Source organism: Cervus canadensis, chromosome 25 (assembly GCF_019320065.1).
Source record: "Cervus canadensis isolate Bull #8, Minnesota chromosome 25, ASM1932006v1, whole genome shotgun sequence".
Classification (NCBI taxonomy): Eukaryota; Metazoa; Chordata; class Mammalia; order Artiodactyla; family Cervidae; genus Cervus; species Cervus canadensis.
In genome coordinates, this window is record NC_057410.1 from 36383391 (window position 1) to 36403795 (window position 20405).

A 20405-nucleotide genomic window follows, 5' to 3' on the forward strand; every position below is an offset into this window, starting at 1 on the left:
TTAATTTGGCCAGATATAGAACTATACAGGCTTAAAATTATTTTCCCTAATATTAAAGCCATTTTTTTCATTGTGACTACTGTTTTCTAAAGTCTTTTTTTAACTGTTGGCTTTTTAATATATTTACATATGTAACTTTGCAATGTTTCATCGTTTAAGTAGAAAAATAAAAATTAGCATCTATATTAATGTTAGGAGGAAAATCAAAGACAATCTAAGGAGAACAGAATGAAGGAAATAAAGTTGGAGCTGATCATGTGAAATCTGATGGCAGTCCTACTTCCATTTGCATTTGTCTCTATCTAGAAACTTTTAAGATTTTTCTTTATATTTTGTGTTATAAAATTTTATAATGCTGTCTAAGCTATAATGCATTGTCCAAGGCACTTAGTAGTACTTTTTCATCAAAATATCAATGTTCTTTAGTCTCAGAAAATTCTTTTTGATTCTTTTCTAAGAAATCATTTTATCCTGTCTTTTTTTATTTTTTTATGGTTTCATCTTATAGTATTAATGGAAGCTGCAATTTTGAATGTCAGCTAGAGTGCTCAACTTTTATAAAATTGAGCCTAGGAAAGCACTTAGATTTACTTTTTCATAATTGTTTTCTTCTTTTAGCTTTTTTTTTTCATTCTGTGCAAGTTATACATGTAACTTGATTTAAAAGCAAACAGTTAATAAAACTCACTTTTAAAAAGAGCAGAAACCTCCCCAACTCTTCTCTAGCCTCAGTTTTTATTTCTGTTTTAAATTCTTCTTGTTTCTGCTAGTGTTGCTTCCACATTTCTAAACAACATGCTTGCTCTGACTTTTTTTTCCCACTTTGGATACTATAATATCTATTAATTTCTTACTCTGAAGCCAAGGATTAATTTTGTAATACATGCCTCTCCCTCCTCTTTACCAAAACACTTTTCCTTTCCCATTTCCCAGATATACTCTTATCATTCTGTTTGATTAATTCAAAATTCAGCGTTTATAACTATACAGATTTTATTTGCAGGTGAACTATTTAGCATACTCTAATTTCCTTTCCTATATAATTTTTTTTTTCTTGGAGACTCCTTGTCTAGCTCTTTTTCTTTTGTTTAATTTTCCAAATACCTATCACAGCTCAAGGCTAAACTTTTGGCAGGAATCTCCTCCAATGCATTCAAACATATAAAATGATTGATTAAATTATCACTTGGCTGTACGCTTGAAACTAATACTGTAAATCAACTATATTTCCATTAAAAATATAGTGTTGGAGTTATCCCTCCTGGATGAGCAGACCTGATGCTCTGTAGTACAGCTATGCTGTGGTTTACTGGGCTCTCCCTTCATCATCATGATGGAAACTCCCTGTAACTCTGTCCTGTGTTAAAGACTGTTTCCTACTTTCCATCTCCTGGTTCCTCTTTCTGGTTTATCCTTCTCTACTAGTTCCAGAGAAAAGGATCATGGGAAAACATTAAAAAATATTTATTTATTTACTTATTTCCAGCTGCATCAGGTCTTATTTGTGGCACACAGGACCTTCATTGTGGCTCGTGGGATCTTTCGATTTGGTGTGGGAGTTCAGTAGTTGCAATGCATGGGCTTCAGTTCAGTTCAGTTGCTCAGTCGTGTCTGACTCTTTGCGATCCCATGGACTGCAGCACACCAGGCTTCCCTGTCCATCACCAACTTCTGGAGTCTACTCAAACTCATGTCCATTGAGTCAGTGATGCCATCCAACCGTCTCATCCTCTGTCATCCCCTTCTCCTCCTGCCCTCAATCTTTCCCAGCATCAGGGTCTTTTCAAATGAGTCAGCTCTTTGCATGAGGTGGCCAAAGTATCAGAGCTTCAGCTTTGGCATCAGTCCTTCCAATGAACGTTCAGGACTGATCTCCTTCAGGATGGACTGGTTGGATCTCCTTGCAGGCCGAGGGACTCTCAAGAGTCTTCCCCAACACCATAGTTCAAAAGCATCAATTCTTCAGTGCTCAGCTTTCTTTATAGTCCAACTCTCACATCCATACAGGACTACTGGAAAAACCATAGCTTTGACTAGATGGACCTTTGTTGGCAAAGTAATGTAATATGTTGTCTAGATTGGTCATAATGGGCTTAGTTTCTCTGTAACATGTGAGATCCCAGTTCCCTGTCCAGGGATCCAACACACGTCCCCTGCACTGGAAGGCGATTTTCAACCACTGAACCACCAGGGGAGTCCCAGGAGCACATTTTTTTTGAGACTTTTCATGTCTGAAATATTTTTAGTCTAATCCCACTCTTGATGGATGGATAATTTGTCTGGATACAGATTGTAATATTGGGTGCCATTTTTCTCAGAATTTTCAAAGCATTACTTTACTACCAGGATTGCCACTGGGAAATTAAGTATGACATAATTTTGATTCTTGGCTTCTGATCTACCTTTTTTTATGATCTGAGAATATCTAAGATATTTTCATTCTTGGTATTTTGAAAGTTCATGATCTTACACCTTGATGTGTATTTCTCTTCATTCATTATATTAAGAATCTGGTAGGCACTTTCAAGTTCAGTTCTTGGAAACTTTTCTTGGATTATTTCTTAGATAAAATCTTGCTTTTTGTTTTTTCTACTCTTTTTATCTAGAGCTTCTGTTGGTTAAATGTTGGACATTCTAGTTGGTTTTTCCTGTTTTCTAACTCTTTGACTTTTGTTTTACTTGCAGATTGCAATCTCTAGTTTACTCTCCAATCTTTCTATTGCATTTGAATTTCTGATATAACATTTTTAATTTCAAAGACTCTTTCTTGTATTCTTAATGTTCCATTAAAAATAACATCTTGGATTTTGTTCCATAGCTGGATTATCTTCTCCCATCTCTCTGGAGGTAGCAATTTATTTGGAGAAGAATTTTTCTGTTTCTACCCTGTCTCATCTCTCCCAGTTTCTTTTACTGTTGTTTTAGTTATTGTCCCTCTTACTCAAGGTTTTCTTCAAATGTCTTATGTCCTCTGGACATCCACTCATACTTAAATTTGATGCACTATGTGACTGTTTGGGAGCTCCTAAGGGCTTTATCCAGCATGATTAGATTAGGTTGTTTCACTGGGGCATCCACAGCCATCAGTATCTGTAGGTCTTTTCTCACAGACTGGTGATCTTCAGATTTCCTCCCAGGGGTCTAGGCTGACTTTCGGTGCACTCTGGAAGATGAGTGAGGAAAAAGGGAGGGATCTCATTATATAGTATGTCTATTGTGACTTAAATGTTTTATTTTCAGTGCATCATTTTTGCCTTTGGTGTTCAGGATATGAGATCACTCTGTTTCGGAAAAAAACAAACAAACAAACAAAAAAACTTTTTTTTTCCTTGTTGGGTGAGGAAGAGAAAGTTCTCTGGCTGAGTATGTTGGAAGAGGTGAATCTGGGCAAGATGCTTGTGTGCTCAGCTGTGTCCAACTCTCTGCAGCCTGATGGACTGTAGCCTGCCAGGCTCCTCTGTCCATGGAATTTTCCAGGCAAGAATACTGGAATGGGTTGCCATTTCCTTCTCCAGGGGATCTTTGCAACCCAAGGATTGAACCCAAGTCTCTGGCATTGGCAGGCAGACGTTTTACCACTGTGACACATGCAAAGTCCTTGAATCTGGGCAAGGAGTGGGTCTAATTGCTTTTGGCTTTTGATCCCAGGATTGCTTTCAAGTATGAACCTGTTTCAACCACATTCTTTTAGATGTAGGGGATGTCACATCTCTTTTAGAGGTAAATGATGCCTTCAATTTTGAAACATTCCAGAGCGCTCTGATATAAATCACTTTATCACTGATCTTACTACATTGTTGGTGTATGCTTACTTCCCCCCTTTTTGATAAGTTAGATCCTCATTTGTTGGCTTTATAGATTCCAAAATTTTGATGCTGTCATTTCCTTCTGTTTTCATTTTCCTTGTAGATTTATATCTTTTTTCTTATCTTCAGTCTTTTTAGTCAAGTGTGGGAAAGGAATGAAATTCAAGATATATGTCCAAATTGCCATGTTTAAACATAAGTCTCTGTTTTATTTTAATTCATCATTTACTTAATAGGATATTAAAATTTGGGAAGACTGAAATAACAAAATCCCTCAAAATTCCATTACTTTAGTACAACTAACTTGAAAATTGTATATATTTTGTCATAATTTTATCCATACTATACATACTTAAAGTTTCTTTGTGATTTCATTTAATGTTTCATCATATTTTAGATTTTCTTATAGGATAACTAGTTATGGCTTTATAATGTATCATTGTGTTGATGTCACATTATTAACTCAGTCTCTAATGTTGGATTATAATTTTTTCCTGTCATTCATAATATCAAAATAAACATTTATTTACTTTTTTTTGCCTTTCTTGATTTTTTTTTCCTAGAAAATATATTCCTTGCAGCTCAATAATTAAATCCAAGAGGAATGACATCTTTATGGGTCCCGGTACACACTTCCATATTGGTTTTCCAAAAATTTTATGCCAAATTTTAAAACCCTCACAGTGACTGAAGATTGTTTTGCCACAACTATTTTTATTAACAACTTGTCCCCTCAGAGCTCTTTCCTAAAACAGAGATCTTGTCCAAGAGAGGTGCTCTTTAAACATCTTTGCTGTACATATGCTTCTGAGGATCTGATGAAGGCTATGGATCTTTTCCTCATTAAAGTGAATTCCTAAAAAAAAATAAAAATAAAATAAAGTGAATTCCTTCAGCCAAGTGAAGTGATATGGGCATGCATCACCCCCCTCCTCACCGCTCCCCCCACACACAGAATTTCAGGCACTTGATGAGGGCCTCTGAAGATCATTCTATGGACTCTTGTGCAAGATGCCAATCTCCAGGGAAAGTACTTTTCAGAGATCTGAGCACCAAATTCTTTTGCTGTTGAGAAATTCAAGCAGATAAAATCTGCTTGGAATCACAGAATCACTGAGGACACTAGTTAGGGATTTATGTTGCTCTTTCCCTAACCATCATAATTATGGTGCTAAAATCTAGGGCCATGGAGAGTGATGAGAAGCAGAGTTTTCTAATCTTTGCCCCATTCCTGTCCCTGAACTTTGCTCCATTGCTTTGAATTTGTTGGCTAGAAACATGATCACTCTATAGTTGGCTACATAAACTTTATCTAGTCAAAAAATGAGCAAAACAGGAAGCTTAAATGGAGATTGGGTGTGAGAAACTTGGAGAAAAATAACAGACAAAGCATGTGGAACTAAGAGTGGTCTATTCTGAAGCATTGTACAATCTTACATGATAAAATGCATATTGAGGAACTGAAATTAGAACTCTCAGTAACCATGGGAACAGCACTGTTATGGCTCAATTGTTAGAAAAACAGTGCTGGGATTTCTGTGAAATGGAAATGATTGTTTAGATAATGATACATCTCCAGTGTGGAGACAGATACTGAAGTTCCAGCATAATTGGAAATTGTTGGCCAGAATATGAGGAATTTCTAAAATCCAGTTTTCCAAAATATCTCTCCATGAAATAAATACAATTAAGCTTTATAGGAAATCCCGGCATTTGGCATTTTGCAATGTGACATTGAAATTTTATGGCCGTAATTTCCTATATGTCCATAATTTTCCACATCCCTCCTCTGTGTTTTCTATATTTAGCAGTTTTTCAGTAGCTTGCTCCTGGAAAAATGTCATGTGAGATTTCTATTATTCTAGTCTCCAGATCCCAGAGTTAATTTTAGAAAGAGAATTTAGAAGTTAAATGCAGAGTAATCTTAGAAGAGGAAATTTATCTACATATAAGGAAGTACTTACGTCTTACATCTGTGGTATCTTTGCCATGGAGAAACTTTATATTAATAAAATAATTAACATTTCATTTCAAATATGAGATGTTCTCTCAGGAACTAGGCTTCTTGCTTACAAATACAAACAATGCTGCCAACTTGTTTTTCTTGCTTTGAATGTTTGTTAAGTGTTAAAGTGAAGCTCCAGAAGGTTAAATGATATCTCTAAGGTAATAAAATTGTAAGTGCCCACGTGGTGACTGGACTTTACTCCTCAATCTCCCTGTCTTTTTATGTCCAAACTTTGTGCTCTTCCTACTACTCCACGTGCTCATTACAATCTGTCTCTGCTAACTTTGCTACAAGTAAGGGCTGGTGTGTTGTTTCTCATTCCCTGCAAAATTGAGAATTCATATCGCTGATCCTAATGACTAGTATACCCTTCTTCTCAATCATCACAGTCTCCTGACTGGTTATGGCTCAGGTCCAATGCCACATCCTTGTATTAAATTTTCCTATTTCTACCCAGGTGGACCATGTCTCCTTCCTTGACATTTCCACAACATTTAATTTTACATTTTATATGCTCTTTTATAATCTTCCTTTTATTGTGTCCATGTTTAGTTTAGCTACTTGAAGGTTTTTTATATAGGATAAAAGTCCACATTACCCATTCATTGTAGGTGACCAGTTTTGTCAAATGATCACATTGTGTAGTTTTCTCTATGTCTTTAGGTGACCAGACAGAAGAGAAGATGAAAAGTTGTGGACATATAGATGAGAATTAAAAAGTGTAATGTTTTAGTCCTTTCCCTCCTTCTGAGGGAAGTTTCTATAGAATTAATAGTTTCTGTCCGACTCTGTGTGATCCCATAGATGGCAGCCAACCAGGCTCCCCTGTCCCTGGGATTCTCCAGGCAAGAACACTGGAGTGGGTTGCCATTTCCTTTTACAATATGTGAAAGTGAAAAGTGAAAGTGAAGTCGCTCAGTCGTGTCTGACTCTTAGCGACCCCATGGACCGCAGCCTACCAGGCTCCTCCATCCATGGGATTTTCCAGGCAAGAGTACTGGAGTGGGGTGCCATAATAGTTTCTGTAGAATGGATGAAAGGTTGCCTGGAAATAAAGGAGACTCAAAAGTATTCCTTTTAGTGCTCAAAAAGGCATGAAACCCAAGCTGAATATTTTATAAAGTGGGCTTATTTTCAGTGGCTGTAAGATCTCAAAAAAGTGCAGCTCTATCAATATACATGACAACAGTGATAACCACAACTGTCCTAAACGCCAAACATTTAATTTTTCCAAAATAATTCCTAGACATGCTCACTGCCAGATATATTGCTTCTTTCAGTGTATTTGGAACATTGTTTTGTGGACTGATCTCACTTCTGGGAAACCCTATATTGAAAAACTTATTTGAGATAAGGCAATCATAGGCAACATGGATGTGTTTTCTCTGAATTATAGTTGATCACTGAACACCTTTTCTGAAAATTCTAGTAGTAAGAGATGGCTAAAAAGAATAATAATAGTAATCCTTATTATAAGGATTCAAATTTAGATAATAATCTTCTTGAAAACTAAAACAAACAAACAAACAAAAAACAAGAAAAACCCCCAATACAAAAAACAAGTACTCTAGCAGAAAAAGCACAAAACTCAAGCAATATGCACACATTAATGTTTATAATAATGGTACTATTAAGGCATTTAGAGTATGCATAATTTATAGCAAGTGTTATTCTTAATAGCAAATATTATCCTGGCAGACTAGAATCTTTGCATATGTTACCTTACATGGTGGTCCAGTTTAATCATATGAATTTATAAAAGTGGAGAACACGTCCAGATTGGATGGGAAGTGATGATGGACACATGGTCAAGGAAATGCTAGATTGCTGGCTTTGAAGATGGGAGAAGGGAGCCAGGAGCAAAGAATGCAAGCCATTCCTAGAAGCTGGAAAACAAAAGGAAAGAGATCCTTCCTCAGAGTCTCCAGAAAAGAAATGCCTCTAACACGTTGATTTTAGCCCAGTGAGAGCCGTGATGAATTTGTGATCCACAGAAATACAAGGTAACAAGCTTGTGTTGTTTCAAGCCACAACAACATGTTGTAATTTGTTATGGCAGCAATAGAAAAGTCACCTGATAGCTGAGACAAACTTTCTCATGAACAGCTTATCCCTTTGGATGGGGAGAAAACAATGTAACCTTTTTAAGTACAAGTATCTCAACCCCTTCTGATTTAAAAACAGTTGTTATGTTGAGGTCACTTACTCTGTTTTGGGTAAATGATTGCTCACCCAGATTTCCTCTTCTTTACTCTGTTCTTCCCAACGTGACTCTAGGCCAGTGGAGTAGAAGGGGCTCATGGATCTTCTTGTGAATGGGGGACAGGTGGCTTCCCCAGGAGAAGCCTTTCATTACGGATCAGTCCCCACTAATCTTTGCTTGTTAGCCTCTGCTAAATGTGCTCATGTTGCTGCTGGCCATCCCAAACTTTGGGCATTCCTTAGGAGAATGGTGATTTGCGCGAAAGAAAAATCAGATTCAGAGAGAATCCTTTTCAGAGAGGAAAAAGAAGTAAAAATATAGTTTCTTCCCTTGCTGCCTACCCTAGACACTGCCATTGCCTCCAGTCATTGAGATCTCATCCTTAATCAGCCCTGGGCTCTGCTGACCAAGTGATCTTCTTAGCAGTTCTGCAACTTCTGGGGGCCACGTGAGAACCATTGTATCTTCTGTAAACTGTGCTCAATACATGGGAGGCTATAAACCATATTTCAGGCTCCTTTAACCAGTGTTGTGCTATCAATCTTGGACCTTTTTGGTCCAAGTTTGGCTCAAAGTTTCTTTCAGAGGCAGCTGGGTGACCAGAGGCAGTTGGGTGACCAGTTCTGAAGTTCTTGGGATTCTTGTGCTTATCTGGATGTATTTTTCCCCATCTCTATGTACAGTGTTTGGCCAAGGGTTGTGGAATTGGGTTATCTAATCTCACACTGCCTCCCTTTATTCTTCTAAATTTTCCTTGGACAAAAGGATCTGGATTTTTCTTTCTTCTCAACTCTGGAAGGGACTTTCCCTATGTCTTACTTTCCTTTCCCCAAAGCACCAACCTCATTAAAAAAAAAAAAAAAAAGTAATTAAAAAAATAATAATGGGGAAGGGTATTCCCCTCACACCACAGGAGAAACGCTGATCTAGATTGGCCATGCTTGTCTCTTGACAGGGTAGCTACAGGATGATGAGATATTTGAAATCAAAAAGATCGAAACTCCATTGATTTTTTGCAGGGGTTGGCACATTAGAGCTTACTAGCTGGCTGATTGCTTTCTACAGGAGTATAGCGCTGTGTTGGATAGAGTATCAGAGTGGCTCCGTCATGTCTGATTCTTTGCTACCCCATGAATTGTAGCCCATGGGGCTCCTCTATCCATGGGATTTTCCAGACCAGGATACTGGAGTGGGTTGCCATTCCTTTCTCCAGGGCATCTTCCTGACACAGGGATCGAACCCACATCTCTCATGTTTCCTGCTTTGGTAGGTGGATTCTTTACCACCTGTGCCCCTGAGGAAGCCAAAGTGCCGTGCATTCATTTATACATTGTTTCTGACTCCTTTTGGGCTACAATGCCAGCATTGTGTGGCCTGCACATTCCCAGATGTCTTCTATCTGGCCCTTAAGATAATATTTATTGGTTCTTTGCTGGCAGTCCAGCAGTTAAGACTCCAGGCTTCCATTGCAGGGGGTGCAGGTCAGGGACCTAGGATCCTACATGCCACATGGTGTGGTTAAAAAACAAAGAAACCAAGAAAGGGTTTACTGACCCACATTCAATGTATTAGTAATCTGTTCTGTGTAACAGATAAGCTCAAAACCTGGGAGCTTAAAACAGTAAACATACACACTGTGGGTCAGAGATCTGGCTGCCATAGCTGGGTGATTTCAGCTCAAGGTCTCCTATACGATTGCAGTCAAGCTATTGACCAGGACCACAGTTATCTACAGAATCTACTTCCAAGCTCACCCAGGGGGTTGCTGGCAGACTGAGGTTCTTAGTATTCTTCAGTGGCTTTGGATTTGGGGGCCTTGGTTCTTTGCCATATGGGCTTCTTCATTGAGCTGGTCTTCATGAAGCTGGCTTCCCCCAGAGCAGGTGATTTAATAGCGAGAGGGAGAGAGAGAGAAATCAGCAGTCTTTTATAACTAAATCAGCAGTTGTTTATAACTAAATCTTAAAAGTGATATATCAATTCTATAGTATTCAACTTGTTAGAAGCATGCTCTAAGGGCAGAGGACACTGGGAGATGTTTGGAGGCATGCTGTGACATTTAGTAACCCTTCACGTTTTCATTTATTTACCTCATTGTGCTATGCATGGATTTCTGTCAATGTAGCTCTGGAATTTAGGACTGCAAGAGCCAAGATAAGCCAGGTAGTGAAGTACTGAAGTCACTGTAATTCTTATTCCAAGACAACTGCAAAGTAGCTGGCCTGCTTGCTGCCTGTGAGCCAAATCCAGGCTAAAACTCCAAAGGTTTGAAATACAAGGGAGCCTAAAAGGAAGCAAATGGCAGAGATTCAGAGTACAGAGACTGGTGACTACGACACGCCTGATTTCTGGCAAGGTTAAAAGTTTCTGTGTGGTGGCTCAGTGGTAAAGAATCCGCCTGCCAAGCAGGAGATGTGGGTTCGATCCCTGGGTCCAGAAGGTTCCATTAGAGAAGGAAATGGCAACCCACTCCAGTATTCTTGCCTGGGAAATCCCATGGACAGAGGAGCCTGGCGGGCTACAGTCCATGGAGTCGCAAAGACTAGGACACAACTTAGTGACTAGACCCCAGCACAGCAGGCAGTTAAAAGGACAGGTTGCCAACAATGAGAGCTTTTGATTCGTTAATTCATTCGATATTCAACAAATAGTTGGTGAATTCCTACTGAGCTCCAGGTGGTAAGGTTGTGAGGATAGAGCAGCAGACTTGGAAGCAAGGATGGCCTCGAGCAGGAAACATCTTACAGCAGGTGCTTCCTTCGTATGTTGGCAGAGACAACAAGTGACTTCCCAGGATTTGACCCTTTGGGGATTTGTGGGCAGAAGATATTTATATTAAAAGATAGTAGGTTGAATAGAGCTTGTATTCAGGGATAGGAGGCAGGCCCTTAGAAACTTTTTCATGCTTCATTTATGGTCCTTCCTAGTTTAACTGAATGCTTTAAAAATGCTTGTTGCTTCCCAAGTTTAGGATTCCAGGCACAGGTATGGAGCGGCAGGATTGAAAGCAGCTATGGACTTTTGAATGCATTAACACACCACCTGCTTTTTCTTACCTGTTTTATTTAGCCACTGTAAGCACAGTCATCTCTTTCATGAGGCTCAGACCGTATGTATTTGTTCAACAATTAGATCTACAATTCCGCTCCAGAAACCTCTGTCAAAACCCAAACCCTTTTTCTTCCCATCGAGATGGAGGTAGAGGAGAGAAACTGGGACAGGAGGAAACAAAATTTTCTTGGCTCATCCAAGGAAAGTCAGGTTGACTTGGGGATAGATTATAAAGACTCCAGTCCTGTGTTAGCTGGGAGTGAGCCAGGAACCGTGGTGTCCCTACCTCAAGGACGCTTGTATAAGCTTTTGACCTACAAATGAAGTTAGTTTACTCCATCTGTGTGACTGAAATTCCATCTTAGGATTCTATTAGACCCAAATATTCCATAGCCTGTACTCCCATCAATGGTTTATTGCTGTGGAATTGTTTTATGGGCCTCAGCAGAAACTGACAGAAGGTACTCTGTGGCACTCACAAGGCTTCTTCAGTCATGCCCATTTCAGAAGGAAGGGACATGGAGGAAAAGACAGCCACGGAAACTTGTTACTTGGAAACTGACCCTGTCAGAAAAATACAAATGAACTTTTAAAATGAAATAATGGCAAAGCAAAATATTAAGGCATAATAGGTAGCCTTGGCTGTCTCTGTGACCATGAATCCTTTTTCTTGGAGACTGTCCTATCTGATGCCAGACACACATATGTTTTGCACTTACTCAGCAGTTAAAGGTAAGAGGTTGTGAAACTCTAAATGAGCTAGGGGAAAAAAAAAAAAAGAGGCAAAGGGCTGAGTTTGAGTGAGTGAAGGAAGATAAATCAGTTGAGATTGCATGTTGATGATACTCACCAGAGTTGCTCAACAGTAATATCTGACAAACAGCAAGAGAAAAAGGAAACATTTTGGCAGAGTCAGCCACCCTCAGCATCTCTCTTCAAAACCCTACTAAGAAATCCCCACCGCTGGATGAGTTATTTCCTCTTTCTGCTGTAGGAGTACAATGGGAAAAAAAATAGACCCTAGAGCTGAAAGATTGAGGTTAGGAAATAGTACCATGAGTAATAACAAAGTAATGAATTGGACCTGGAGGTATGGATCTTCCATCTAGAGGCTTGAACTTAGTCAGGTCCGTTCTGGTGCAGTGGATATTTTGCCTATCTCTTTAGGCTGTTACATATGGTCTTTTGTTTATAGCTATCTTTGGTTTTGTTCATTCCTTTGTCCTGCCTGGAATCCGGTGGAATTGCACCTCCTCCTCCTCCTTCTTTGTCCCTGTCAAATCTGCTCTCAGATTCCTATGCTTCCTTTAAAATCCAACTTAAATCCATCTTTTTTCCAAGAAAACTCAGCTCTCCCAGTCCAACTTTCACTTTTTTCTCCTTTCTCCTCCAAATATCTTTAACCCTTTATTAAACTGGTCACAGTGTCCTTTTTACACGAGTTACTTATACATTTTCTATTATCTTTATTGAATCGAAGTTTCCAGAGAGCAAAAGGCTTGCCATGAATATCCTTATGTTTCCTATAATATTTTCTCAGTGATATGAGCAATATAAAAAGCCAATATAATATGTCAATGTTTATTACAAGTATAAACTAACTCTTAATAACTTTAACAGAGATACAAGATCCTAGACAAAATATCTGTAACTTTCTTAAAGTTAAATTTAATTAACCTCTATCATCTTTTTTTTGGCCACACAATTTGTAGGATTTCAGTTCCCCAACTAGAGATTGAACCTGTGTCCTTGGCAGTGAAAACTCATGGAGTCCTAACCAGTAGACCACCAAGGAATTCCCAACCTCTATCTTCTTTTGCTTTGCTGTGTAGAATGCTAATGGAAGAGACAAGGTTATTTATTTTTTGGAAAAAAAAAATTTGGAAAAGCTACCTTATGTTTATTTTAGAATCTTCTGATTAAAAAGGAAAAAAGAAAAAGAAAGTGATTTTACCTGCCTTTGAGTTCCCTGGAGGCACAAGGCCATGAGGTTGTCTTGCTGGCTTCATATTAGGGCTGTGGGAGATTCTAGAATTTTTAAATTTTTTTCCCCTTTCGTGGTGAAATTTTTTGAACAGAACTTTGTGTTGTAAAAAAGAAACAGAACGCCTGTCACTAGGTCCTATGGTTTCCTCTCTTCCTTGTCCCACCCAAATCTCTCAAAGGTGTTGTTTATGCCTGTTGGCTACACTTTTGAGATATGCCTTCATTTCCTAACTGCTTGCAATTAACTGACTTTGATCTTCATCACACTCCAAAACAGTTCTCTAAAAGGTCAGCTGTGACTTCCTTTTTGTCAGAATGTCTCAGCAGCATTTGATGTTGATGACCTCCTCTTTGTGACACTCTGTTGCCTTGTCTTTGACATTTTTTCTTTCCTAGATTTTCTTCTAGGGGGAGGGAAAAATTAATTTGTTAAACACACACGTCCCTCGTAGGCGCTTCCTACGCATCACTATATTTGAGCTTCACAACAAGTCTCTGGGGCAGGAGGCACTCTTGCATGCTGTCACTTGAGGAGAGAGATTTTTGTTTTGTCCCATTGGCCAGTTATCACTTGGGGGTGGGGTGGGCTGGGAGTAGGTCTCCTGGCCTTAGCTGGTTACAAGTTCCTTGAGAGTGAAATCCACACCCTCCACTTCTTCTCTGTCTCACAGTGCCTGACACAGCAAATATTCTCAGGGTTTAATAAATATTTGTTGACTGATTACAGATCAACAAATATTTATTGAAAGCTCAGACGCTGAGGATGAAGAGGAACACAGCACATTGACCAGTTTTTGCTGAATATTTCTGTTTTTCCAAGGGCTAGAAGAGACCTAAGCCATCTTCAGAAATAAAACAATACCTCCAAAACCTCACTCATGAAATGATCATGTCTGAGAAGAAGATTAGAAAAAGATTAGCAACAGTCACATGTTGGCCAGAGTGGGTTTCCTTCCGACCGCAAGAGAACCTCTCAGCCTGGAGCGACTGAAGCCGGAGGTTTCTGGATTAGATCAGGATGATTATATTTATTATCTGCTCTGGGCAGCTTTGTCCAGCTTCTGAGTCAGATGCACTGAATTTGTGCTTTCTGTCTGACACGCTGATATCTTATCCCTCATTCCCACGTGAGACTGGGCCGGGCCTGGTGAAACGGGCGGGGATGGGGGTGGTGCTGGCGGAGACGGACCGCGTCACCCTCTCCATTTCCTCTTGCGCTCCCTCCATTCTTTTCGGTTCCTCATTTCCCACCAGGTGCCCGAGGGCTTATGCTTCCCCGTGATCTTCTTTGTCATGGGGGAAGTGGTGGGAACCAACAGTTTTTTTTTGAAAGTGTGCCTACTCCGAAGCTTGCGCATAACTGGGCAGTCAGCGTCCTGGTTTCGTTTGCAGTCTCTTGGCAACTCCACGAAGTCGCTGTTACGAGTTTTATAGCAGAGAGGAAGCTTGTCCAAATTATACAGCTTGTATATACAAATGTGGAATTTAAAGTTCAGCTTATTTGACTTCAAAACATCTGGGTTTCTTATATCGTGCAAGGTTACCTCCTATGAAGGAGAGGAGGATATTAACTTGCTTCCCATTGAAGGCTTTGTAGCTTGCGGGAGACAGAGGGCAGTGATTTTCCTACAGCGCCCCAGCAAATTTGCCATGGTCAGAGGACCAGGGCACTTGGAGTGGAGAAGGCTATGCTTTCTCTCTGGGCAGGATCTTCTCATCCTTATCTGTGCTTCCTAGCATTGCTCCTGACCTCTTCCACGAAGCATTCTTAGGTCAATAACCTAGAGTTGAACATTTAGAGACCTTTTTCTTTGATGGATGTTCTTTCATTAGTCCCGGGAAAATGAATTGAGTGTACTAGGCCCTTCTTTTTAATAATAAAAAAAAAAAATGCTTAGGTTAGAATAAAGAGCAAAACCCTTCCATCAGCACCAAGTTAATTGACCGTGGCAGTGAGTGTGCAACATTCAGATGACGCCCTCTGCACAGGTTGATGCCGGAGTGCTCACCTGTGACTTGATGGCTGATGGAGCCTCACAGGATTCTAGAAGCTTCTGCAGGGCAAAGATCATGGCTGGAACAGTGAATGGGTCTTCATTATCCTAGGAGTGAACATTCAAGGAATGAATATGTATAATGCTCCTTAAAATGAATCCACTTACCCTTCAATTTTTTTGATAATTAAAAAATCCCATGAATTGGGTCTGTGTCTTCAAAGGGAAATTAAATCTCATTGTGATAATTTCTTTATTCTTATGTACAGTTAAATAAATTTAAGTTAAATTATAATTAGCACTTTAAGAAAACAAAGATGAATCAAATACTGATAATTCTTTTCAGCTTAATTTTTCTAATAAAATTGTAGGGTAGCAATATTGAAATCTTCACTTAATGTGTATATATATATATATATATATATATATGTGACTTTTGCAGTGTTATCACAGAGATTTTGCCCTTAAGTGAGGGCTTTACCATTTTTCTTAATGTCCTCTCTGAATTTTTTTTAATCAAATAGTTCTTTTTTTTTTTTAACAATGCTTATCATATCTGTATCCTTGTTGATTTCCTCTTCATTAATTTTTAATAGATCCACCTTTGCCAGTTCTTGTGTGTGTGTGTGTTTGTGTGTGTGTGTGTGTAATCTGAGAAGTTTTCTGATCTTATTTTCATCAATCTTATGAAATCCTACAACTTTTGCAATGTTTGTCATTTGCTTGGCAATCTATTGGATTGCATTTGCCTTGTTTGATTAAATGTCTATAACATCTACACCATCAGTCAGAGTCAGTATTGGTATAATGAGTGGAAGAATAAGCTAGGGGTTAAGTAGAGTGGGATAAGTGGTGACTAGTATTTCAAGAGATCGATCAGTCCCTTTATGAATATTTTTGTGTTATGGTGCTCCTTGGCTTCCCTAAGCAGTTGTATAATTGTGGGATGGGGCATAATGCATGTTCTAATAATTAGGACTCCCTGGGCTCAAATAATTGTTGAATGGAATAGAACTGAACTTCTCTGGATGTTTGAAGCCTTCAGGCTCTGGTTGCCCAGAGATGAACTAAATCTTCTACCAGCTCTTTTGGTGGGCATAGTGGAGCTGAACATATTCCGTAACTACTGGAATGTTCAATCTCAAATCTGGAGACCAGCTTGAAGGCCCAGAATTATCTCTACTGTGATGCTTTTCAAGAAGTCGAGTAGTTTTGATTCAAGGTAGGCTAAGGGGATGGTAGAACAGTGACACAGAGATTCCAGACGTGTGCTGTCCTTGTTATAGTGAGCTCTTTGAGGTGTAGGGGAGTGGGGCGGGCACATCAGCTTCAGTAGACTTCAATACTGCGCTCTTTGCTTCTTTAAGCCTCATTTATAGCTATATTCTATGTTGATACAACAATAAATAAGAATGTTTTCCCCCTTTTAAGTACTAAGATATAATAGATCCAGAGGAATCGGGTGGAGAGGGAGGTGGGAGGGGGGATCGGGATGGGGAATAAGTGTAAATCTATGGCTGATTCATATCAATGTATGACAAAACCCACTGAAATGTTGTGAAGTAATTAGCCTCCAACTAATAAAAAAATTAAAAAAAAAAAAAAGATATAATAGATCAGTGGGAGAGGGTGAGCATGCTTGCTATCCACCCTCTTCTAACTCCATATGTATGACTGCATGTTTGAATAGTATTCTTTGCAAAGTATCAGTCAGTTCAGTTGCTCAGTTGTGTCTGACTCTTTGCGACCCCATGGACTGAAACACGCCAGGCTTTCCTGTCCATCACCAACTCCCAGAGCTTACTCAAACTCATGTCTATCATGTCAGTGATATCATCCAACCATCTCATCCTCTGTCATCCCCTTCTTCTGGCTTCAATCTTTCCCAGCATCAGGATCTTTTCCAATGAGTCTCTTCCCATCAGGTGGCCAAAGTATTGGAGTTTCAGCTTCAGCATCAGTCCTTCCAATGAATATTCAGGACTGATTTCCTTTAGGATGGACTGGTTTGATCTCCTTGCAGTCCAAGGGACTCTCAAGAGTCTTCTCCAACACCACAGTTCAAAAGCATCAAAGTATAAAAAGCAAAGTATAAAAGCACTTAAAGGTAAAAATTAATTTTTTTCATAGGTAGGGAGAGTAATGATGACCCTTCCTTTTTGCTTCTTTAACATACTGCTTAGGTGACTTTTTTTTTTTTTTCCTTTTTGCTCCTATTATAGTTAGATATGGAATTTTTAAAATTAATTCTATATTTTTATTCCTGCTGAATTGCAAACTTCTTGAAGGCAAAATCCATTTCTTATTTTGTTTCACGTGCTCAGGATCTGACATAGGACTCCATAAATGTCTTTTACGTTGTTCTTTAAGTTAGAAATTAATAACCTGACTTAGGGTGGAAATGGTAAAATGTGGTGGTGGAAGTGAAGTGGGTTGTACTAACTTTGCAAGGGCAGGAAATAAAACAAGGTTAACTTGTGGCAAGTAGGCCAGAGGGTAGGTTCTCTGTGGTCTCTTATGAAAGGATTAGAGGCCAAAGTACAATGACTAGTTTACTGAAAAAAAAAAAATAAATAAATAAACAAGAGGAACATTTTTGCCTGGGCACTTCTAAACTTGGCTTCAGTGAAGAGTTAGCTGCTCTATGCTAGGGACAAGATATAAAGTTATCTGTGTAGTCTCTTAGCCTTTCTAATTTGCACTCTTTCAAAAGTGCTTCCCTATAGGAAAGGAAATCTTTTAATAATGTGTCTATGAAATTTAGCCAGTGCTTATACAAGGTGATGGAATCTCCTTAAAATGGAGATTTTAAGGAGATTCCATTACTTCAAAACTTCCCAGTGAGTGACAGGAAAAGGTCACAAAGGTTTTCTGGAAGCCATATGTCTGCTGAATGTATCTACAGACCTGTGAAGACAGAAGAGCTTAATTAGAAAGATGAGCAATTTCCTGAAAAGGCCTATGCAGGCATTGGATTACATCTCATTTCCTCTAAAAGATGCATGAAAACCATGATGATTAACAGTTCACTGTTTTGGAGCTTAGCCATTTTCCAGTTTATCTTCACTTGGTGAGAAAAAAGGAAGGTGATGCTACTGCTGTGGAGTTGGGTTCTCTTATTGATGAATGTTGGATTTCTTTTATGCAGAATGTATGTTAAATTGAGGCCCAGATTATCAGAGTGGGATTCCACTTTGCAGTTTGCCCTTGGTGAAGCTGCAATCATTTTAGCCAGGAGAATGTTCTAATCAATCTCTCCCCATTTTCAGTGGCTCAGGAAATAGAAACTAATTTTGATTTCAACCAATCCAAACTTGATGAAGAAAGGAAATATAATGCTACACATGAAAGCAGACAGTTCCTGCCAAATCCAACATGTACTTCAAAAAATATTCTACTGATATTTGATTTATTCATATGACCTCAATCTTTCCATTTCAGAGCATATGACTGAGAACTGACTGTACTGGAAATTAATAAATGATTTCATCAGTATCAAAATGCTAACACTGATTTGGATGATTGGAATTGAAAGTCCTCTTTGGACAGTATAGACCTTAGCTTCCATTTCTCAGTGTTTCTGCTTCTTTGAAATAAAGGAAATGTGTAAGTCTTACTTAGTTTCCATGTGCTCACTTGTCTTTTCATTTCTTCCTTTTGTGTCTTACAAAACTGAGTCATTGAAAGCTCTCCCATTTCACCATCATACAGACGTAGTGTAATCATCAAGAAAAGAAACTTTTTTATTATGTGTCAAGTTTCAGAAATCTTAGTTATTACATCTCATTACAGATCATTGATTTGAGATACTTTGATTTATTTTTTTTTAAATAGTTGGCCAGATATTTAGAATGGCTATTCTTGATAGTGTTGTTTTTATAGTAGTCAAGTTTAGGTAACAATTGAACCAACCACAATGTTAAAAAAAGATAAGCTGAGTGCCTGGTTTCAGTTAAACATATTTGTATGAAAAAAAAATTATAGGCATACTCCTTTTAAAACATAAATTAAAGATTTAAAAAATATTATGGTGGGAGTGAAACTTTGATGAAGATAAAACTTTGGTATCTACTACATGAGGCAAGCTGGGAGACAGGAAATTAGCAAACTTCCTGGGTTGTTCATACAGAGTTAACTTAATCTGCAACATTTTTACTTTAGTTCAGGAAAGGACCTGTATCAGGGTATTATCAGGGTTCTCCAGAGAACTGAACCAACTGAATATTTATTTATTTATTTATTTATTTATGGCCTGTGTGATAATGGAGGCTGAGAAACCCCATGATCTGCCTTTTGTAAGCTGGAGACCCAGGATAAATAGTATAAAATTCAGTCTGAATCAGAAGGCCTGAGAACCAGGTGAGCCAATGATAGATATGAGAGTCCAAGGGCAGAAGACGAGATCAGATGTCTCAGCTCAATCGATGAAGCAGGGAAAAAAGGAACATATTCCTGCTTCCTCCTCCTTTTGTTCTGTTCAGGCCCTGAGTGAACTGGATGATGTCCACTCCTATTGGGGAGGGTTATTTACTTAGTCCACCAAATTCTAGCACTAATCTTATCAAAATACAAAATCTGTGCTAGTCTGGGTTTTCCAAAGAAACAGAAGTGATAGGAGGTTTGTTTATTTTGTTGTTTGCTTTAGGAATTGGCTTATGGGGTTGCCTACCCATATTAGTGAGCGTGATCTTATTTATTCCATCTTTTGATTCAAATTCTAATCTTTTCCAGAGACACCCTCACAGACACAAAAGAGATAATATTTTACCAGCTGTCTGGGCATCCCTTAGCCTGATCAAGTGAATACATTAAAATTTAGCCATCACAGAGCCCCCTTTACCAAGTAAGCAGTAAAGCTTGGCACCAGAACTGGAATATACAGAAGTGATTTTGAAAGGTTCTTCTGGTGATTTTTGAGAAGTTTAAAACCATCTTAAATATCATTTAATAAATCAATACAATTCACAGAGCAGATTTTATAAAGAGAACTTACTATAATAATTCCAAGTGAAGTGTTAGTTGCTCAGTCGTGTCTGACTCTTTGCAACTCTGTGGACCATATAGCCCACCTGGCTCGTCTGTCCATGGCCTTCTCCAGGTACGAATACTGGGACGGGTAGCTATCCCCTTCTCCAGGGGATCTTCCTAATCCAGGGATCAAACCCTGGTCTCCCGCATTACAGGCAGATTCTTTACCATCTGAGCCATGATCTCATTTAATTTGTAATTAAAGGTTCATATAAAGAAGCAAAGAAGAGTGTAAACTCAAACTTTATAGAACTAAATTTTAACATTCTTCTCTTTTCTACTTTTTCTCTTCTCTGCTCCGCATTACATCACGGCATTCATTTGTTCAC

General features: G+C 38.7%; 1 long non-coding RNA gene across 1 annotated transcript; it reads right to left on the bottom strand.

Moving 5' to 3' along the window:
- Positions 1-4509: 4509 nt before the first annotated feature.
- Positions 4510-8228, bottom strand: LOC122427570. Its single transcript, XR_006265445.1, has 3 exons — positions 8021-8228; positions 7536-7700; positions 4510-4662 (listed from the first exon to the last, which is right to left on the bottom strand). It is a non-coding gene; the product is annotated as an uncharacterized LOC122427570 (long non-coding RNA).
- Between the last annotated feature and the right edge of the window lie 12177 nt (positions 8229-20405).